The 23,932-nt window shown below is 41.5% G+C and overlaps 1 pseudogene; it reads right to left on the bottom strand.

Moving 5' to 3' along the window:
* The window catches only part of LOC143388665 (alpha-1,6-mannosylglycoprotein 6-beta-N-acetylglucosaminyltransferase A-like), a 93,158-nt pseudogene that overhangs the window by 15,759 nt on the left and 53,467 nt on the right, over positions 1 to 23,932 (bottom strand).

The raw sequence follows: 23,932 nt of genomic DNA on the forward strand, positions 1-23,932 counted from the left end.
ATTCCTAGAAAGATTTTTCTAGAGCTCCTGGTAGCAGCATTGCTGCTCACCCTGTAGTAAATCTTCTCTTTAGCTTATCTCAGAATCAAATTTGGACCCTCCAGATGAGCCTTGGTCTTTTCACACTGGTTCCTCCTCCAGCCTTGACTCCCATGCCACTGTGCTCTTCAGCCACACATACGTATGCATCCTAAAATTCACCGTCATTTCCTTTTTTTTTTTTTTTAGGCCCTGACATCTCGACTTGGTGGGCCCTTCCCATTTTCTTTCTCACACTTTCTTTCAGGACTTACCTCCTACAAGATGCCTTCCATTACTCTTGCCATCTTTCCCATCCTTCCTGGGGGCTGAGTCACATGATCCCAAAGCACCCTGGTTCTATCACTTGTACAGAGTTTAACCTGCAGGGGTGCACTGGCTCTATAAAACCTCACCCACCCAAGGCCTTGGACTTCTCTTCTTGACTGCCTGCACAGCGCATGGCGTGCTGTACTAACAAGTAGTGACAGAGTTGATGAGAGAATCAATAAGGCAGATAAAAAAAGAGATATCTCTGGATTTCCGTGGCCAGCATATCCCTGTAGAAAAGTCTCTATGCAGAAGTGATGGGAAGGAGCAGTTTCATTAGCATGTTTTCCAGAAGAGAATTTTAGTAGTATGTTTTAGAATATTTATAATTTTAGTACCAGGCTGGTGCTGGGCGCGTGGGATTGTGAGGTGAACAAGCCAGGAGGAGCTGGTGCTAAGTAGCACTTAACAAGGACTGTTTGGGAAATGGGACCTTCCTGCTTAAAAGGAAATCTAGCATTAGACTCAATGGAGGCGCTTAGACCTCAAAAGGACTGGCTGGATTCATAAGCTGACTCAGGGAGGAAAGAAGTAAAGATCTTCAAATAAACCTGGCCAAGAGACATTTATGTCTGCTGGTGACTTTCTCCTAAGAGGAGGCAGAACCAGGAAAAAAGGAAGAGAGTTTCAGAATCAGCCACAGAAATGGAGTAAGAGCTCAAGAGAGCCTCTGAGAGGGAGGGTATGGTAGGCACAGCTGTGAGGTATCAAAACCCTGTGCCAAAAGTGGTCAGTGGCTCCTCTCCAAACCTTCAGGGAGGTACACCAGGGAGAATGTGAGAAGCTGAGCTTAGGGACACCTGCCACCTCCTGAGTCCCTAGCAAATGCTTCCAGTGCAGACTTAGCCCCACACCAAACTGTATTGAATCTTTTTTTTTTTTGAGAGAGAGAGAGAGAGAATTTTTTAATATTTATTTTTTAGTCTTTGGCGGACACAACATCTTTGTTTGTATGTGGTGCTGAGGATCAAACCCTGGCCGCACGCATGCCAGGCGAGCACGCTACCACTTGAGCCCATCCCCAGCCCCCTGTATTGAATCTTGATTGTTCCACCTGTGAGCCTCTTGCCTGGGAGTCCTGATTCCCATTATGCAGAGAATGGAGTTATTATTGCCACCTCCTGGGGCTACTGTGAAGATTAAATGAGATGTTACCCAGTAAATAGTCCTCCCTTGTCCTCAGGGACACGTTCTGAACACCAACTGGATGCCTGAAACTGTAGATAGTACCAAACCCTATATATCTTTTCTCCTATGATAAAGTTGATTTTATAAATTAGGCAGAGCAAGAGATTAACTATAATTAAAACAATAATAACGATACACTGTAAAAGAAGTTATATGAATATTTATATGAATTATCTCTGTCTCTCAAAATATCTCACTGTAATGGTATTTCCACTTGGTATTTTGGGTTGTGGTTGACTGTGGGTAATCAAAACCTTGGAAAGTGAAACTGCAGATTGGGCGGGGGGGCTGTAGGGTACTGTGATGTGTTTCATGTGTTGGCATAGAATCTGTGTATACATGGCAGTTAGTTATGATAATGCCACCATTCTGTAGTCATGTACAGACTGAATGAGATGATGAGTTCAATGTTACACTCTCCTGGAAAAGCCTGAGAATTAGTGTATGAGATATATAATTATTAATGTGATATCACATAATTTAATATACTATAATATAGCATAACATGTTCAATAACAATACTAGGTCATATTTATTGAGCACTATGTGCAAGGCCCTGTTCCAAATACTTTCTGTGTATTAGCTTGTGTGATCTTCCCATTAGCTCAGTAAGGTCCTCTTATTATTTTTATGTTACTGAGGGAAGAAGGCACAGAGAAGCTGAGTAATGTCTGTTCAGCTCATATAACCACAGACTCGTGGTGCTAAGAGCTGAACCTAGCAGCTGGACTGGAGGGCACATCCTTTTGCAGCTCTCAAAACCTGAGATGATCAGATAGGCCATCCTGAAGCCGATGTGCCATGGTGCTCTTGCCAACAGCAGTGCCCCGCTGCCGGCCACCGTCCACCGCCTTACTTTCCTCAAACCACCAACTCTTCCTTTTGAAACTCCCACTGGGCCTTCAGTCTATTGCCTACTTAAATTTTCAACTCACAGTTTCTATTTTCAGTTGGCTCTGTTGGTCCCCCACTGGGTAAAGATCCTTTACGGCCTAGACCACTCTGCCCTGCCCTTTAAAGGGAGCCCCTTATATTTGAAATCTGGTCAAGGAGTTTAGATTCTCCTACCCACAGGGGTTCCAAGTCTGTCTATTTCTAGCTCTGGGTTGCTTTCAAAGCCCAAGGAATTAAAACATTATAAAAGGAAGGTAGTGACACTCATGGCCTTCTCTTCTAAGGACACAAGCTGTAGTTTCCAAGCCCTGTTGGGGGTGGTGGAACTGTGTGCACTCTCCCCTGCTTTGGAGTTGAAGTCCTTCTTTTATCTGTTTTATATACCTAGGATTTGTTTGAAAGAGGTCTTGTGGGAAGAGATATTTGAAAAACCACTAAAAAGTCCTAAAATGCTTAGAATTACTGAGCACATACTATTAAAAGAAAGCTTAGAAAACAGTTTCAGTTCTTGCCTTTCTTGCGGGTGAGAAACAAAGGCAGGACAGACAGCTGTCTGTCTACCCCTCCTAAGTCCTTGTGATGCCCCCAGAGCACACTTACTACACAAGCCCTGCTGGTCAGGGAAAACTCTGACCTGATCATCCTGTCTTCCCTGCTGTCAGTGTCAATGTGACCTTCCACTGTCACCAAGAACATCCCCCAATGAAAGACTGCTCCCTTGGGTGACCATGATGGTGCTGCATTTAGAATTCCAACAAGGCATTATCCAGATTCTGGAGACTTCCAAAGCAGGCAAATAACCACAGAAATATTGTGAGCTCACAACTGTTGATGAGAACCTGATGAGGGAATGGGAAGCAAGGAAAGACGGACTCTTTGACAAGACTTACTTGTTTTTCGATGAATGCATTGATTCGCTGCAACATCCCCTCACATGTGAATTCGTAGGGCATGTATGGCTCAATCTGCGGAAACAGAAGGTTCCATGAATGAGGAGAACACACAACACACACCACTTACCAGCTCTCCTAGAACCTCTCAATGCATGAGTGCCAATGCCTGCAGGCAGCCTTGGGAGAAGCTGGAAGTCACCAGTTTCCCAATGTCACCTTGTCTGCCCTAGGTGCAGTCCCTGAGCAGACTGTCTACCATCCACAAGTCTCAGATCACCCAAGAATGAAGCAGTGGCAAGAAAGCCACTGTTTTTTTTAAGCTACAGTGAAGACTATATAAGGGGAAAAGCACTAAATTTAGTGTTTGGCACACAGTAGGCACTCAACAGAAGGTGGAGATTACCACTTGCTAGCAGGTAAGCCCCCTGGGGTAAAGTTATGGCTGTGTCATTTGCACCCCTGTGTGCACACAGTGTAGGACAGGTAGGCTCTTAGCATGAATCTGTTGAATGAAGATAAGGTTACACTGCTTTGAGGAAACCACACAATGAGCTATTTATAGACCCACAACAGTGACCGGAAAACTGAGTTACAATCTTAGGTGAGGTCAGCACATATGCATGGAACTCATGGTACAAAACTAACTGATATAAGGTCCTGAAGAGCCCAGCTAGAGGATTCTGGGAGGTCAGAGGCGAAGCAGACTATGTTTATGAGTCCAGAGAGCCAAGACTGGGGAGTGAGGAGAGATGGCAGCTGTTCCAGGTGGAGTAGCATGAGATTTGATGTGTAAAGACAGAGGAAGCTGCAGCTCAGGACTGTGGACCTTGGTGAGAGGACGCAGGAAAGACTCACTGATGTCACCAAAAGTCTTGAGATTTCTAAACTGAGTTGCTTGAACTTCAAGGAGGGCAGAAAACCCTGGGAGGTGCTCACTGTTGTGGGGAAGGCATTCCAATCTACACTGAGCCTGGAGGGAAGGGGAAGATAGGTGCGTCTGGATCTCCACTGCACAATGTTTGCTAGGATGCTGAGGTCTGCATCTTCAGCAGCGCACCAATCTGAGATGGGAAATTCACTTCGGAGAAAATCACCAGCTTCACAGAGCCCTTTAGCCCCTGGGGATCTCTGGGTGGGAAGGAGCACCTTCACCTCTTCCTCTTGAGTCTACACTTACCTACCTCAGATCTCTGGGGTAGAGAACAGGACAAAGTACCTGAGATCTGAGGCCTGCTAAACGTGGGACAATGGACAGAGGATATTCCTTAGTAGGCAGCCACATAGTTGGTTTCGGGACATCCTCTCCCCTTTTCTCTAAGTTTATGTTATATTTAAAATTTTAAGCCATGATTTATAAAAAATTGATAACATATCTTTATTTATACACAATTAAATGCCAGTAGTGTGTTTACAGACAACTGGATGCCAGTTTCATCACACAGGTTGGATCTCAGCCATATCTGTCCACATCTGTCTGGACAGTCAGGAGAGGCTGAGCCTCTGTAAGATCATGGACACTCTTCCACAAGAACAGAGAGGTCACCTTCCTCATCTCTAAAGAGCTCAACCTTCTTTGAAGAACATATTCTCAGCTTGTTTGTCCCCATTTCAAGCTTCTGAACCTCAGCAGGGCCATTTCTGACCTAGATATAGCTCTTCATATAAAATGTGAAATTTTCTTTTCTTTTAAAGGTATTTATTTACTGAACTCATGGATGATTCAAGAAGCTTTGTGTAACAGGCCTAGAGAAATGTCTCCTCTCAAAGGATACATAGGAACCAAAAGAAACCATTTAAGGCAGAGGACATGGCATATCTGGAATTATTTACAAGTAGACAAGTAGAATTCAGAATTAAACATACATTGGTGTTCTTCTGTCACAAGACCAAGAGATCTACTTCTGTGGCAGGAAGCACCCAATGGCGATTCTGACAATATATTCCAAAGGGCATCCATTAGAACTCATAAATTAATGAATTCAAATGATTCAATGCAGTAAATACAGAAAATGGCTCTTCCTGTTCTCCCAGTCACGCCCAATTTAACCAAAGGGATGCTGACTCATTCATTGCTCTAGGGCCAATTCACTGTTTTAAAGGATATGAAGCCAGACAGTTTTCCTACAAAGGAAAAGGAAAAAAAAAAGGAAACTGCATTCCTATGCCACTGCACTGCCAGGGAGTCCCCCTTGCCATTCCAGAGTGGATGGGTACAACCTCCTCTGCATGGGAAAGCTCTCCAGACCCTGAGCTTAGGGGACAGAGAGCAACAGCACACCCCAGAAGTGAAAGCCATTTCATGGACTGAAGGGAAGGGACAGCCTTCTGCCTAATACACCTTCAGGAACAAGTGAAGGCCACTTTGGGGTATGAATGAAAGAGAATGCTGACCACACCCAATCCCTGAGAAACCCAAGTAGGGCCCAAAAGGGAAAAACAAGGGCCCGCTTGTGGTCATCCTCCTTTGTGGAAAAAGGCCTGTTACTCATCCAACTAAGGCCGCAGGCAGGATGTTTGCAGGCTACTGGCCTGCTGGCTTGGAAAATTTCTATGAATTTTCCATCTTCTCCTCTGGACCTGCTTTCCTGTGAGATTTCCTGTGTCCACTGGTACCCCCTCACCTTTGCAAATCTTACTGCAAATTGCTTTCAAAAATCAGCTAAAGCCTGAATGGTCCCACCTAACAGGTGGCTTGACATCATCTGATGAAGACATGGTTTTAGTAGGTACCAGAAAACCAGGGTTTAAGTCTAGGTTCCTCTTTTACTAGCCATACAGTTTTAAGTTAGGGAGATCTTATATTTTCTCTGGAGGATTCCAAATATAAACTAGGTCATGTCATTGTCCTGTTCAAAATTTCCCACCATACTTAAAAATACATACTTAAATACACATACTTAAAGAATACAATAGCCTCCTCATTGTCCCCAAGAGTGCCTATTTAAAAGCCCCATACATCTTCTAGTTTCTAAAATCTGTTTTACGGTTTCCATTGTTTCTGATGAGTAGTTGGCTGTCTTTAATATCATCATTCTTCTGAACGTAATGTTTTTCCTCCAGCTAGCTGCTTTCAAGATTTTTTCCTTTATTTGTTTCTTGCCCTTTGACTATGTGCTTTTCTTTTTGTATTTATTCCTGTTGGGGTCCACTGTGCCCTTAGCATTTGTAAATTGATTGGAAAATTCTTCATTCATTAATTGGAAAATTCTTACCCACTGCTCTTTCAGAAATTTCTTCTGTGCCAGTCTCTCCCTTTTCTCAGATTCCAACTACACCTAATTTATGCTGCTTCATTTTGTCCCAAAGATATCATGTACCCTTTTCCATTTAATTCTTTCTCTGTGTTTCAGTTTGAATAATTTCTATTGAGGAGTCTCCAACTTCATTGTTTTTTCCCCCCTCTGCTTTGTACAGTCTGCTTAGAAGCCACTGAAGGAATGCATTTCTGACATTGTATTTTTTTCCTAGAATTTTTCATTTGACTTAAAAAATAGCTTCCACCTCTCTGATGAATTCTCCATCCATTTACGTATGTTGTCCACTTTCTTCCCCAAATTGTTCAATATATTTATCATAGAACTTTTTTTCTTTCTTTGTGGGTGTTGGGGATAGAACCCAAGGGTGATCTACCACTGAGCTACATCCTGCCCTTTTTATTTTTTATGTGGACCATTAAAGGTCTTGTTAAGTTTCCTAGGCTGACCTTGAACTTGTGATCCTCCTGCCTTAGCCACCTGAGATGATGTGATTACAGGAGTACATAACCTTGCATGTTATTATAAAATTTTTAAGTTGTTATCTCATAATTCCAATATCTCGACCATCTCAAGTTCTGGTTGTGTTGATTGTTTCCTCTCTTAATGAAAGGTCATGTTTTCTTTTTCTTTTTTGGGTGTCATGTAATTTAAAAATCTTGGAATTACATATGAGAAAACACTACCACATTTCTAATCCATCTCTAACAACTTTTATGACAATAATTTTTATATTAATCTCTTTCCTTATTCCATACTCCATTACTCTTTCACAGTTTATCTTTCCTTTTATTCTATTTTGTGTTTTTTTTTAATTATTATCTTAAAAAACTAATAAAAAAGACTTGAATTTGATTCCAGGTTTTACTAGTTACTAGTATGATCTTGCAAAACATCTTTTTAAGCCTTAATTTTCTCATCTGTATCATGGAAAATAATCCCACTTAAAATGTGAATGTAACTTTATTTGGAAATAGGGTCTTTGTAAATGTACTCAAGATGAGGTCACACTGATTTAGGGTGGACCCTAATTTATCATAAGTAGAGGAGAAGCAGAGATACACACAGGGAGAAGCCACACTGTCATGTAGGCAGAGAATAAAGCTCAGAGACTTTAAGCCAAGTAATGCTTGAGGTTGATAGAAGCTTGGAGGGGCAAGAAAGAATACAATAGCTTCCTCATCAATGGGGGATACATTCTAATACTCCTTGTAGATGCCTAAAACTGAGGATAGTACACAAACTTTTATATAAGCACTGTGGTAGCACAATAGCTTAGCTGATAACAGATAGCTACTAAGTGACTAAACCAGGGTGGATAGTGTATATAGCATGGATACACTGGACATAAGGCTGATTCATGTCATGAGTGGGATGGAGAAAGATGGTGTGAGATCTCATCATATTATTCAGAATGGTATGCAATTTAAAATATATGACTTTTATGGAAATTTCCATTTAATATTTTTGTAACATGGATGACTATAGGTCACTGACATCATAGAAAGTAAAATTTCAGATATAAGGAACTACTGTATAGTCCAGTAGAATTGCTGTATACTTCACAGTGTGCATGATCCTCTGCTGACATCTAATTTCAGACTTCAGGCCTTTAAAACTGAGAGACAACATTTCTGTTGTTCAAGCCATCAAATTGTGGTACTATGTCACACGCAACCCTAGATAACTAATACACAAGTAACTCTGGGACACAGGAAGGAAGATCCTTAAATCTCCTCAGGAATGACTCCCTGGTGGTAAAACTTTAGGTGTGGAGCAAATATTTTCAGGCAGCCCAGTATGACCACACTTCACTAGGAACTTCTATCAAATGGGTCAGTTGAGTTCGGGGACTCCTGCCTACAATTGTTGAGACTGGGTTTGGGACTACACATGTGACCATTGGGAAGCTGACAGCTATGCCAAAGCCCAATACCCAGACCATCTTCAAGGGGACAGAATATGGATAGCACATCAGAGTGCCCTTGCTCCCCTGGAGTTGCTCTCAATTAACTGAAATTGGCAGGTTAGTGGGCCACCGACTTGTTATCATTCCATTCTATTTCCCAAAGGGGAAAGATGTTGTTTCAAAGAGGTAAACTGGCCATTCATCCAGGATATGTGCCCTTCTCGGATCTTTCCCTTCCACTGAACCCATGCCTTATCCATGCCATTCACAGTTTTGCTTTGAAAATTCCTACTCAAATGACAACTCAAAATGCAGCATTCACCAGAAGCACCCCCGACCCCTGCTCCCATCCCTAGATCTTCTGCATGTTGATTTTGGCACTGAACATCATCTGCGCTGTTAAGCATGTGTTTGTTGCTAACATCAACTCCTATCTCTGATCCAGGTAAATCACAGTGCTGAATACTAGGAATATAGCAGGCAGACATATATAGCAGGCAGACATATATGTGCTGCTTTCATGTTGCTTATAGTCTAGCAGAAACTCAGATGGTCTATTGTAAGAAATAAAAAACACTTCTTAGTGGCTAAACACTTCCTATGTGATAGACATTGTATTCAAGCACTTTGTATATGTGATCTCATTTAGTCCACTCAGGTTACCAGTCAAGTATGTAATATCAGCTCTACATTACAGAGGAGGGAACTCTACTAGTCACTGGAAGCCAAACCCAAAGTGTGTAAGTCCAGCCCACCCTCAAAACACACCTGCATGATTCTCTTAAATATCACAACCAAGTGTGAAGAGTGCTCTGATAGGAGAAGCACAGGGGCAGTGTGTACCTGAGACAGTTAACTGCAGGATCAGGACAACTGAACTCATCCCAGGTGGGTGGTCAACTGCCACAGGTGGTGAGACAGCCTCACCTGTGGTTATGGAACAAGCACCCCTCCCCCTCCCCAGAGTGACTCAGACAGTTCTCACAGACAGTAAGTGCTTAATAAATGTCTACTGAATTGATGAGAAGAGTCCAGAAAAGTAAGTTATTTTACAAGAGCCTACCTAATATTTTGGTAGAAAGAAACAAATAAACAGATATTATGCAAAAACATTTCTTTCATGATTTCTTCCCCATCTCCCCCTCCCCTCTTTTGGGGTAAGGTAAAAGAAGCAGGCCCATCTTTTCAGATCTCTAAGAGTGACCTAAGTCAATCTTGGAAGCTAGCCTAGTTCAAGCCCCTCCTTCTGTGCCTGGTACACAGGATCCATGACAGTTCAGAAGAATCCATGGCCACATGTGGACACTGGCTCTGCTTTCCATGTCACACAACATCCATAGAATCCCCAGGCCAAGTCCTACAGACTGGCTACTCTTCTAACTCCAGCTACTGTGGGAAAGTGCTATTGACTGAATCCAAGGGACTGTGATGCTTTCCACACATCAGGTCCCATCACAAATGGGGGAGAAATGGAATTAAAGAAACAACCTTCTGATTCAAAATCGCTTTCACTGCATCCTCGACTTCCTCCTGATTGTTGAGATTGACAGTCCACACATGCGGCCGGCTGATGAAAACTTCAGCATACGGATGCTGGGATGTCAGCTGGAAAAGAGGAAACAACACCTCAGTTTCACACTGATTTAAAAAAATCTTCTGGGCTAGATGAAGTGTTGTACATTTTACCGCACTGAGTTGTACTTGCGCAGGTAATAAGACACTCATCCTCTCCCTCGACAACTGAAACATCCTGTGCAAACATAGCAGTTCAGAAACAAATAGTGATGGCTGCACATCTTGAATCCCTCTTGGAAATAAGAGAATGTCACAATCTGGTGACAAGGTGGCTGTTTTAGGTGGGGTGTGTGGGTGTGCCAGGGATTGAACCTGGGACCTTGTGCATGTTAGGCAGGGGCTCTACCACCAAGCTACACTCCCAGCCCTTATAGGTGACTTTAATTCCTAATGAACATTTATGCTCAACCAAAATAAGCATAGCTCATCCATACTCACCCCTGAAAATAACCTCTTTCAAACCAGTATCTATTTTCTTGGCTAGGACAGACAGGTAAGCATAAAAAATTGCAATAAAAATCAAGGCTGCAACAGTCCCAAGAAGATGAGTAATGGTGCATACAAAAGGTGATAGAAACAGAAGTGATCCCATCAGAATAAAACAGAATCTTTAGGGTTTGGGGAATAATCATCAGCATAACATTGGGGCCTGAAATTTTTAGAAGCAATCTGTAATTGGAAAAGCAAGAAATGGCAGTTTTATCCTAAAGGAGGTTTTATTTTATAAAACAGGGTGGTCAAAGAAGCAAAGATATATATTGACAATTCTGGGTTCTTTAAAAATCCATTCTTCAGGACAGCTAAATTTATCCCTCGATCATGCTGCCACCTCTATTCTTATACCCCTTTAAGGTAGTGGTGTAAAGGAGTGTTCTAGACATTTATGAGAATATTTTTAGTTACCACAAGAGCTGGTGCTACTCTTAGCCTGTGGGTGGGGACTAGGGATACATGACATCTAGTGAGGTCTAGGACAGACCTGCACAAGGAGGAATTGTTCAACTTCCATCATCATCATCATTTTCATCATTTTTGATGATGGGAATTGAACCAGGACCTTGTTAATGCTCTTTACCACTGATCTCCTCCTCCAGCTCAAAGAACTTCCAAATGCCCTGCTGGGCTTTTAGGTGGATTTATAGCATCTAACACTTTGATACAGTTTTAATATACAATAAATTTCCCAGGAGCATAATTAAAATGTAAATCAAGAAATGTTTGTACTGTTTTATTTGGAACTTCGCCCATGAGCTGTCACCATTTTGGAAAAATCATGGCAGTGAAGTCAATGCCACTCAGGATATCAGAACTGCCAGTAAAATGTCCCCAAATTGGTCTATATTTGTAGCTATCACATTAATGGCAATTATGTATATATGTGTGATATGTGTACACACTCTTATATTTAGTTTCTCGTTCATAATGTCAATTACAAGCAAAAAAGGCTGACAACTCTTAGTTGAATGTTTTATTCCTTTTAAATACAAGTGTTCATGGTAAGAGGGAATGAAAAATCATGTCTGCTAGGATAGGTCTTGGCTACATAATATTGAAATATGTATTACTTTATTATGAATTATTTTCTTTTTATTTATTCTTTGTATTCGAGTTAGGAAACTATATTTTTTTAATTATGTAGGCAGGCAGGTTACATTATTTAAGATTTTCATTTCAGGAGAAAAAAAAGATGTTATAACATGTTTATCATAAAAGGAGGTGTTAGCTCTGGAGTGTTAAGACCTTTGCTGTGGAAGCAAAAGGTCTGGCTCTCTTTTTTCCTTTTCTCTTTAGACTCTGATATAGAGATATACTTGGAGGAGTGGATGTTCCCTCTTGCTCTCAGTCACTGGTCTTGGTAGCCTGCTGCAGCAGTGGTGTGCAAAAACATGACTAAGGACAGGAAAAATGGGCCACAAGTCATTGGGCTCCAGCTGCAGTTTTCACTGCCAGTCACTCAGGGAAATCATGTGAGGAAAGTCCAAGAAGGTTTTCCCCGCTCTGCTCCTGCTTCTCTGCCCTGGGTCAGGTCCTGCACTAGCCTTTTCAACTCTCCACCCTCCTGATGTGTGCCTTGCTCTTTTGCACACTGGGCTTTGTGGTCAGTGGAAGGCTACAGATGATATGCAGTTCCATGGAACTGGGAACACCTGTTTTTTTTTTCTCTGCACATATTTGGATTCAATCCCTATCAGTGAAATCCCATGTGGGGCCAGGCATTGCGTGATCACCTGCACATACATCACTTATCGGGTTTCTTATGTAGTCGTAAAGATTCTGAGGTATAGACCCAACAACCAGAATGTTCAAATCCAGATCCTTCAACAACTTATTAGCTTTGAAAAGGAAAGAGCATGACAATTTAGAGGATGTCAATGACTGAAGGCAAACAAAAGCCTTTTAAAACTTGCCAACATAAAACAAAATTCATTGGACTGGATTTATGCCCCTATTAGACCTTTTGTGAAGATGAGCAAAAAATGTTGCATTATTTTCATTTTGTGGCTTAGAGGACAAACTAATTAGCCCTTCTGCTCTAATCAGTGTAAATTAGAGTTGCCATCAATGTCACTATTTAGCAAGTAATATATCAGCAGCAGTCTCTCACCCCTCCCTACTCTTTAAGGTCCCTGCATATTTACAGGTTGCTCTAAGCACTAAGAAAATACAAAATGTTGAGCCATTATAATTTCATTCATCTACATTTATTGAGGGTTGCTTAATTTTATGAGGGAGGCATTTTGTGATTCATTAGCCCCTTTTGAATGTTATGTTCTTCCTTGCTAATTTATTGAGAACCGTCTGATCTCAGCTACTTCATCATGTATCAATCAGGAAATTTACTATAGAATAGTTTGTAAAAGTAATGAAAATCTTATTAAATATGAGACATTACTTCAGAGTAGCTATTAAATCTCCAAGGAGAACATGGGTTCTCTTTATTGGATAGGTTAAGAAAACCCAAAACAACAACAACAAAAAAAACCCTGAACTCAGAGAATTTCTCATAGTTTACAAAATGTCAGAATAATGACTGGGAATCTACTAATATGTTTCCAAATATGAAGATAAAAATAAAAATCCAATTCATATTAAAGTATAAAGAACCAAGTATAACCTAAGGCATTGTGAAATGTTTTTCCCTCTGAGTATACACTGTATTTAAAAAACTTGGCCCAATGCAAAAATAAAAACAAAGTTAAACTTACAGTTAGAACTCTAGACTTTCCCTTCAAGTGAAGGCAAAAAAAGAGACCCATAGGCAATTGATATGGGCCAATTTATGTTGGATGAATTGTTGATTGACATAAAAGGTTAACATAGGCAAAATAGAGATTTATAATTATACATACTCAGGTATATTTATAATTATATATATATACTTGTAAAAATTTCCCCTTTCCTGAGGGGAAAAATAAAAGATAATTTCTAAGAGGTTTTGACCCTTAGAAATCTGTAGACCTATTGACAGCTTTTTTCTAATTAAAAGCATCTTTGGGTAGGAGGATTTGGCAGCTTCTGTGAGCTGAAAGAGCAGAGGAGGCAGCCCCTCTCAAAGCTGCCTGGTGTTGCTGGAGGGAGCTACAGATGAAACCTGACCTTCTTGGGTTTCCCCCCAAGTTCATCAACATTCATCCCTCTCAGGCTTGAAGTCCTTTCTTCTCCTTTTTCTTTAAGGCCAAGCCCCATCTGTCAATCTTTGTCAGTTAACCCTGCACATTCTCCTTCCACCTGGCACAACTCCAAGTTAACTCCCCTCCTTAATCCATCTCCCTATTTCTTATGCACTCCCACTGATTATGCAGCTGTCTTATCCTTCTTCCAGATCAGATCTAGAGCTCTGAAAACAGAAAATGTGTCCTGCTGAATTCCATTAATGCAGCAAATAGTACCATGGACTCTGTAGGGATGCATTAAACATCTGTCAACTGCCCTTCTGCCTCCCAGCCCTCCGGTGGGAGCCCAGGACTGATGGAGTCATCTGTCTGAGGTCACTCACTGAGCAACCGTTGAAAGCAGTCCACACTGTCTTTCTATTGGAATCTCATTTCGGGCCTGGTGGCATCATCCCAGGCAGCAGTTCCAATGTCTGTTCTCTCGTTATGGCATAAAGAATGAAAACCCTCCGCGACCTCGGCAGTAAGCAAATGACTAAATGATGGCACTAACTGACAGAAAATAATGAACATACTTTTCTTGATAACTTCGTACTGGTTGATCTGGGCCATGTAACGTGACATCACTGACTTGGCCAAGTGTCTGGAGTGTTCTCAGTGTTGTGAGGAAACACTCAGCATACAAACAGCTGATCTGAATTCTTTAAAAGCAGTGAGGGTCATGAGTGACAATGAAAGGCTGGCTTTTTACAGACTGGGAGACTAAGGGGACATGACAATTGACAAATGCAACATGGGATTCTGAATCAGATCCAGTAACAGAAGAATAATTTTAGCAGAAAAAAATGGCAAAGTGCAAATATAGTCTTTAGTTCAGATAATACTAGGGTACTGCTATTAATTTTATTTATTTTGATAATTGTAGTATGGTTTTGTAAAATGTCACCAGAAGATGAAGCTGGATAAAGAATATACCTCAATGCTATATTATTTTTGCAACTTCTCTGCAGACTATCTTAAAATCAGTAAAAAATGCAAAATTCTACTTGTAGGCATATAATCAAAAGAGTTATTATCAGGAACTCAAACAGACAGGGGTATACCACTATTCATAGTTGCATTAATCAGAATAAGGAAAAAAAAAGTGGGAACAGCTCAAATGTCCATCAGCAAATGAAAGGATAAGTTCAACATGGTAAATACATGCAATGGAAAATTAGCCTTAAAAAAATTAAAAAGGATTCGGACACACGCTGCAACATGATCAACCCTGAAAACATCACATCAAAGTGAATAAGGCAGACCTAAGAACAAATATAACATGATTCCATCAAGCCCCTAGAGTGGGCAAACTCATAGAGACATAAAGTAGGAGAGAGGAGGAGGGGAGAATGGGGAGTTACCACCGTTTAAAGGGGACAGAGTTTCTGCTTGGATGATGAATAAGGCTACAGATTGATAATAGTGATTGTTGCATAACACTGTGAATTTACTTAATGCCAGTGAATCACACTTATAAATGGCTAAAAGGTTTTATATTATGTATGATTTATCACAAAGTTTTAAAATAGGGGAAATTACAAAAAAAAATCAATTTGGACAGAAGAAGGAACTTCTGAGATTTTCTATACCCAAAGGAAAACCTATGGATGATACACAATGGAGAAGAACAGTCTCATCAATGAATAGTGATAGGTGTGTTAATGAGCTTTATTATGGTGATCACTTTGCAATGTTTATTATTTCAAATATCAAGTTGTTTATCTTATATATATATATATATATATATACTTCTTATTTGTGAAAAACAAACAAAAACTGCTAGGGATGACTGAAGTCTATTTTCAACCTCAAACTCTTAAGTTTCAAAATCAGTCATGTGCTGTAGCAGAGATTTCTAAACTGAGAAGTTAATCTCCCTGTTGGGAAAAGTCTTTTAAGCCTTTCCAAAATAAATAGGCTCTTCAAGACTGTTCCTGATCTCTGCGTCTAGTGCCTCCCACAGCACTGGCACCTGGCACACAGGTGAGCTAAATATTGGTGAATGAACTGACCTTTCAAAATGAAACCACTTCCATGAAGAGTTCAAGTTATACGAGTAAAAGGTAAAAAGTAAGCAAACATCCAGTTAACCCTGGTCAGATGTTATCTGGGCTACAGTTAACCTCTTTGAGATAATCTATGGTTCTTATTGATTTTCCATCTCCTTTGGCCATTTCACCAATGATACAGGGGGTTGGAGAAAAGAACTCTTAAAAATAATCAGTTCTATGAACTGATAGGATTCCCGATTCATTAATAAACATCACTAAACAATTTATTTTATGTGCTATATAACATTTGTTATACAGTTATGACAGGTTCAGAGAAAGTGACCCAGAAGGGTTTCAAAGCAGCAGCACTGAAAAAATAAATGCTTTAAAAAGTCATGGTTATGTCATGGGAGGACTGTCCATCAGTGTAATTCCCCTGTTGAAGGCCCTGAAGGACAAGGGTGTTGCTTTAACTGATGGAGAACATCTTGCAGAACCACCTACTAACTACATGGAAATAAAAAGAAAATCATTCTTAAAGTTTCTTGCACACATCTTTTTCTGGCCAGATATGGAAGCACCCAGCTTGATCATTCACACTTAGCTGCAAATGACTTGTTTATTGCTTCTAATCAAATCCAGCTTTCCTTGGTGGTGATTTATCATCTATTGTGAATTTTCAAGCTGATCTCTGAAGGCAACTGAAGCAAGGCTTCTGCAAATGGTTCTAGCAATGGCAGGACCACTTCATGGGGTGGTGCCTGCTGATGGTGGGCTAAAAACTCAGGCATATCACCTGAGTGCCCAGGGACATGTTTTGCCTCTTAAGGTTGAGGTTCTTGGAGAATATCCATGGCCCACTTTTAACTCTCTATAGCTCATCATGGAGAGTTGATTCTCCACAAATATGTTACAAATTTGTTACTCAGTTGATCTTATCCTAAGCTCCCAACAAGAAGAGTTTAGCTTCAGACAAGAAGAGCTCAGCTGCAATCAAAAGGCTAGAATGTCCTTGTTGATTAGACAGTTGGCATAGAGGTGATGTGACTGAATCATTTGTTTCTCTAAGCTCCAGGATCAGGTCCCTAACCATTTCCCTTCCCACATAACCATGTTGGATGATGCTAATAACACTATCACTTCTCTGCTTTCTTTATCCCTGGTTCAGCATCTTTGGGTCCAGAAATATTTAAAAACATTTGAAAAAACTTCATGTACTCTGAAAATGGGCAGACTTTTTCCTCTTAACATTATCCCTTAAACACTGCATAACTACTGTTTATGTAGCACTTACATTGTAATTATAAGTAATCCAGAGATGATTTGAAGTATGTAAGGGGATATTCTATGCAAATACTATGCCATTTTACATAAGGGACTTGAGGATCCAGAGATTTTGGTGTCTGTGTGTGCACGCATGGGGAGGGGTGGCCAAGGGAGGCGGTCCTGGCACCAATTCTCCATAGATACCAAGAAGACTATACCTACATTATCACTAAGTAAATAGTTCTTCTTTTTTACCTCCCATGTTGCTGGGGATTGATCCCAGGACCCTGAGCACGCTAGGCAAGTGCTCTATTACTGAGCTACATCCTACCCCCAATTATTCCTGTAATTGAAAAATAGAATGATTCTGATAGATACTTACCTCTCTCAGTGTTGGCTTGCCAATGAAAAAGTCTGTGTTTTTGCTGCTTTTTGGTGGGTTGAACTTGGGATTCAGAAAAGCACATCCATTTGCAATAGCCTCCAGGGGAGCTGGGCCCTCATATGGGAACCCAAGTCCAACAAACAACTGGAAGACAGAAAAACATGCATATATAAACACATTAGTCAGGACTGGCCTCCCTGGCTCACAGGGGGCTACACTGTGGTCCATTCCTGTGAATGCCTCAGACACTCTGGAAGGGTCCCAGATCCTAGGGGGTGGGGTGGGGCAAAAAGAAGGGGCTTGTTCCAATATCTGAAAAACATCACCAGGGACTTTTAAAACCCTTGTGAAGTGGCTCAGCTTACGGTATTCTTCTTCTCTCTGCTAAAAAAAGTAAGAAAATAAGTGTTGGGAGGGGGGTTGAGGGTGGCTAGAGTATTAAAAGAAAAACAACAACAACAAAAACCAAGGCCCTACAATCATCTTTCTGTAACTCACCAGGAGACATGACTGAAAAAACACTTGCTTAACTAAACAGAAGGTTTCTTCATTGAAGCAGCAAACAACAGGCCCTTTCAGGGATGCTGGGCAGAGGGACAGAAAGGTCACTTGGCGGTTTGATTACAGTTCAAATGGAACTGCTTTAAAACAATGGTAGGTCAGTAAACACAGGTTTTCATAATGGGGTTTTCACTGGGGGACACCAACATCTTGGTTTTACTTTCCTCTGGGTGGGGGAAGAAGGTACTCAGTTGCTAAATCTGCACGGCAATGAATGTTCCTGCTCCAGCAAGCAAGCCACATGTTTCCCCCAAGGCAGACAATAGATGGCAGCAGAAACACGCTCTCTCAAAGTCTTAGGAACAACCACAGCAGCAGGGAGACACTGTGACAAAGGGGACGTGCTGCTACAGTTCAGTGGATCTGATTCCTGGGTCCAAAAATGAGATAATATCTCAGACAAATGCCTCACTCTGCATAATGTTCATGCAAGAATACTGCACACTGCTGGAGGGCTGGAGGTAGGTGACGGTGAGGTACAAGCCTGAGTTTAGTGAGGCCTGTGTTCTTCCTACCCACATCACAGAGTCAATTCTGAAATCTCTCCAGTTCCCAAGAGGCATGTCAAGTGATAAAGCCCAGGTGGGCCCCAGGGCAGTGCTTCCTTTCATCTTCATGGTGAGAAACACCCACAGAAGGTCCTGAGAGTGGAGGAGTCTGCTGAGCTGGATTTATCTGTATGTGTGGTTCTCCCGTCCCTAGGCTCTCTCCTCAGCTCCCCCACCCCATGCAGCTGTTTTAAATGAGCAATCACTGAGATGTTTCTGCTGGAAAGCACCGGGTCCAAGCTGCTGGATTCCCTGTGCATTCCTGGAAGACAAAGGATGCATGTGTCTGGCACTCAACACAAGGGCTGCACAGAGAGCAGTCCACATGTGACACTGGAGAATCATGCAGATCCCTAAGGAGTTTTGGAGCAAAACACCTGAAGTTTCAGGTTTTCTGAAGAAACTCCCTATCCTATTAATTTTTGTATAGACAGGGCACTTAACCTTTCTTTTTTTTTGCTGAAGAAATAACCTTTCATTTTCTGTAAACCTTGAGATCACACAGCCAGGGACATCCATGAGGGAGAAAGGGAGGTGGGGTGAACAGAAGGTTCAGGAGGCCTTCAGAACTCCTACTGCTGGCTGTGTCATTTCCCCTTGGAAGGAAGAGTCCCTGGAGGTCATAGGGTGAGGGTGAGGGCCTGGAAGCTGCAGCATAGAGGGAAATCTCTATTCCACTCTCCTGCTCTGGATTTCATTCTTGGTGCAGAGTGAACAGAAGTCAGATTCTCAGAGAGAACTGTTGAATACAGAGTGTGGCCCGGCACTGTGGCCCAGAGGTGGAAGAGGCCTGACAGCAGAAGAAATGCAAATAAATATTGGGATGTACTAATGCTCCAGGACATTCTCCAGGCTCTCTCCTCAGCCCCCCCAACCCCATGCTGCTGTTTTAAATGAGCAATCATTGAGACATTTCTGCTGGAAAGAGGCCTTATTGAGCATGAAGAATCCAGGGTTTCCATCCTTAAGGCTTTTGACTTCTGTGATCTCCTCTTCCTATCACACTTTAGGAAGAATGTGCCAAAACTCTCCAGGAAAAAATAGATGACATCCATCAGGCCATGATTGGACAGAGCACAGCATAGAACACCTGGGCCTTTTTGATTAAAAGCAGTACTAAAAGATGCAGACTAGGTTTTCATGGGTTTAGTCAGAGACCCAGCACCCACAGTGGTTCCTGACCTTTGGAAATTGAGGCCTGCCATGAAATGCCAATACCCTTATCAACCCTAAACTGTCAATAACAACTTTGGAGGAAATGGAAGAAGCACAATGCTTTTCTATTTCAATGGAAAATCTTGGAGAAAAATTTAATTAGCTCCTTCAGATCAACCAATCTGAACCTATTAATTAAAAGAATTTGAGGCTGTGGCTTAATGGACTTGAATATAACCTAGGTTTAATTATATCTGAATAACGATTTGCACCAACTCTTCTGCCTTGCTGGGACCAGAATATCTCAGTGCGAAGAAAAAAAACACTTTGGGCTACCTCTCCCAAGCCTATTTAGAAGGAAGCTTGAGCAAATACCACATAATTTCTTGGCAATGGGTTTTCCTGTCACACTAATTAAGACTGCAGAAAATGCATGATTTGGAAACACCAAATAATAGTTTTCTGTCACTTCTGTCAATAAGCAAGTATTTTCTTGCTTCCTGTCTACTCATTACTTGTGACATTATGATGGAGCAGATATATTAAGGTCAAACAGCACATCTGAGAGTTGAATGACAACAGGATAGGCACAGAAAATTCACCACTTCTAGCTGGAAACTTTGGCATGCTTACAGCCTTGCCACAAACCAGTACCTTAACTGTAACAAATTGTTTTGGCCCTAATCTCCACTCCCCAGTCCTTGCACCTACTTGCAGACTTACTTAGCATGAATGAAAGAGAGAAAGAGACAGAAGTAGGACAGCATTCAAGCACTGGGGATAACCTTCTCAGGAGAAAACTGTCCATATTTTATTTAAACTGCATCTGGCCCTCAGAAGCCCAGAATCTAACAAGGATATTTCAGGTGACAGAACATCTCCATGGCTGCAACTCTAACCCCATCAGTGAGTGTTCCTAAACAGAGGGATGACATGCTCTAAAATTAAATTGTGAACTAATGCTAAGAGAAAAAGGGCAGATGAAGCACCATTCGCCTTCTTCACAGCATAGGGTGGAAACATTCCAACACAGAGACCAGCAAAATTTTTCCTCTCAGAATTTTTCTCTGTGTGAAAGGAGAAATGGAATTATTTCAAACCCATAAGTGGGGCACTCAACAAAGATTCCTTCAAACATGGACAAAGGCAGTTCTTATGATAACTGCATGGTTTTGGTCAGTTTTAGTCACTTTCTTTTTTTGGGTGGTGGTGCTGAGGATGGAAGTCAGTGTCAGCCTCCTAGGCAAGGGCTCTACCACTGTGCTATACTCCCAGCCCAGTTCTAGTCACTTTTGATGGGGCACATCAAGAATAATCCAAAATCTGGTATACTCAACATACACTTTTCTGATGATAATTAGCCGTGCTGAGGTGGCTCAGGAGGGAGTTGAGCAATGAAGTAACCTTGAGTTACCCAATAAATTGGTTATGACACAAAGTAGCAATTAACAGTACAAGCTTGGGAGTCAAGGAGAACAGGGTTCAAGTCCTGACACCGTCATTTCATACTTCCATAACTGTGACAAGTTGCCTGTCTGTGGATTCTCTGAGGCTCATGCATAATCTATTTTCTTCAGGGTTGGGACCTTCTCAAGTGCAAAATGGGGACAACAACATTGTTTTATCTCATGGGGTTGCTGTGAGGATTATGTGAAATATTTCACAGAAAAATTCAATATTCCAAAACTTGGTACTCTATAAACATTTACTAAGTAGTGGCCCAAGTTCATATACCGCTACAGTGTCACACATCTGCACATCATGGGCTAGCATCAGTAGTTGGGGTTTAGTTGTATGGAAGTTGTGCTTGTAGCATCATGTCAGCACCCAAAAAGTTTTGGATTGCAACATTTTGGATGAGGGATATTTGGCCTGTATCCAGTACCTTCTATAAGCCAGGTGTTCTTCTAGGCATTGGAAATATACCCACAAAGAGAACAAGCAAAACCTCTGGTGCAAAGTTCATGGTGCTACATGATGGACTGGTTCCAGTGGTGGTGGAACCTCAAGTCCTGATTCTGAGAGAGGTTTCAAAACCCATCCAAGCTGTATAAGAAAAGTCATAGCTGAATGAATGTCTATTTGGCAGAGGGTGGGGAGTCAGGCATGAAGACAGGATAGGATGTGGCAGCCCGTTTGCCAAATCTGTCCAGGCCTCTATGTGAGCTGGCATGGTGGGGAACACAGGATCACCATGGTTTACCAAGGCTTGGAGGGGAAAAGAAATAAAGTCTGGGTAGAGAAGGGTACAGGTATAGCATGAGCACTAGTAGCAGCTTCACCTGGCAGGCCACAGTCAGAGATGTTCTGACTGCAGAAAGGAAGGTATCTTGTCTGGCTCCTACGTCAGAACTGCAGACACCCTTGCATCCCAGTGTTAAATGTGAATACCCTATTTAATATCACAAATGTAATAGGAAGCTTCCTGAAGCAAGAAGAGGAAGGTGGACATGAAGAGGTTACGATTAGGAAGGTGAAGAAAGAAAATATATTACAAGAGATGGAGATTTACATCAAAATTAAAAACATGCTACTCTAGCGAATCCTGATTTGCTGACCTCAACTGATCTCTTGGAGTTTGCTGGACTGAATGACTTGTCTGTGGTCCTTTGATAAATAATTCATTCATCCAAATTTTTATCATTTTCTCTAGATTCTCATCTCTTTCAGTGTTTCATTAATTCCTCCTGTCTTTCCAGATTCCCTGAAGCAAGAGTCTGCTGGAGATGCCTGGGCCCCTAATGGCATGCCAGGACAAATTATGCTGAGCAGAGGGTTTCCTGGGCTTGGTGCAGAGATTCAAAGAGGGCTCATAAAGAAAAATAATGAGTCTAGAGCTGATTAAACATCAATCATTCCTTCAAACCTCTCGAGGAGCTCAGGCTTGTTCCCTCTCCAGTATTGAGGCTGAAGACCTTGTGAATCTACTTTATTCCACAGTCCTCAGCAGCTCTACGTCTCCACTTCCAAGGTGGATTGGAATAAGTTGCTTTTAAATTGCTCAGAGACACAGAGGAAGGAGTTGGAAGCAGAAAGGGTTATAAATGCAAAGGCTGACCGGCCTTCCATGTCACTACTGCAGAGGCCAAGATCCATTCATTTTAGTGCATGAGGGTGTGTTCTGGGTGTGAGGAGAATCTCAGTGATGAGGCCTTAGCCTCATCCTATTTGCTAACTGTTTGAGCCATAGTTCCACTTGGAGTATTTTAATATATTCTTTTCAGATAAGCAGGCACTATGTAATGGGCTCAGGGACATGCTCAGAAGTTACCCATTTTTCAAGGATGAATACATGTCCCTCATGCTAAAATTCAAGCTGTCCTCCTTGGCTGTTGGCCACTCTGACATCGTGGCTGGGGTTTTATGGGCCTCTTCTTGTTCTCTCCTGGACATCAGGGACCTCAGTTTTGGCCTATTTCCTATTCTATGACAGGGTAAGTGGATGGTAAGTAAGTAAGGGTTCTTTTAAAATTTGCAAGGCTGAGCAAGACATTCATGAGGCTGGGTTAATAGAAGTGTGTGAGACAGTAAAGACATGCTCCTGAAAACCAGCTCTGGCAAATGTTATTTTAAAGGAGCTTGAACTTTTTCCACAACCTGATGTGGAGAAAAGTAAAATGAGGCAAATAGCAAAAAATAGCACTGCTGTTAAAGGGCCCGGACATCCTGATGATTCTAAAATATCAACGTAAGACAGGAGGTGATGGGAAGCAAATGGTAAAACGGGACACACGTCATTCCTGGAGGGCTTCAAATAATCATCTGATTACAGGTGACCTTACAAGGAAATAATATCTTCATTAAAACAAGGACTTAAAGAACTGACAGAATATTTTGTTCATGCTATTGCACAAATAACTTGAAGGTTGAAAGGATAAAATATATTTACAAATGAAGAAACTGAAGCAGAGGAGATAGATACTCTTTGATAGGTTGGTTTCCATTGAGTTTGGGTGTTTATGAGGCTGGTTCATCAACAGCCTAGCAGAGATTTCATTTGCAATTAAAACAATCATGAGTTAGAGTGACCTCCTCAACTTGACCTCAATTTACCATAGGCATGTCCAGCTCTCCAGAGTTAACAACCCTACTAGCACTGTCTACCTCTTAAAGCTGTTGTGAGATTCCAAGAGGATAGCACATATGAATGTACCTTCTAAATAAGATCAGCGATGGCTAACATGCTACAAAAGTTTATTTGTTCAACCTCTCTGCCCTATCTTGAATATAAAAGCAAAGTGAGCCAAGGACCAGAGTTAAGAAATCCACCCGTGATAATAAACTTCTCTATGCTTTAGGAAACACTAGT

The sequence above is a fragment of the Callospermophilus lateralis genome, unplaced genomic scaffold (assembly GCF_048772815.1).
Source record: "Callospermophilus lateralis isolate mCalLat2 unplaced genomic scaffold, mCalLat2.hap1 Scaffold_94, whole genome shotgun sequence".
NCBI classification, from domain to species: domain Eukaryota; kingdom Metazoa; phylum Chordata; class Mammalia; order Rodentia; family Sciuridae; genus Callospermophilus; species Callospermophilus lateralis.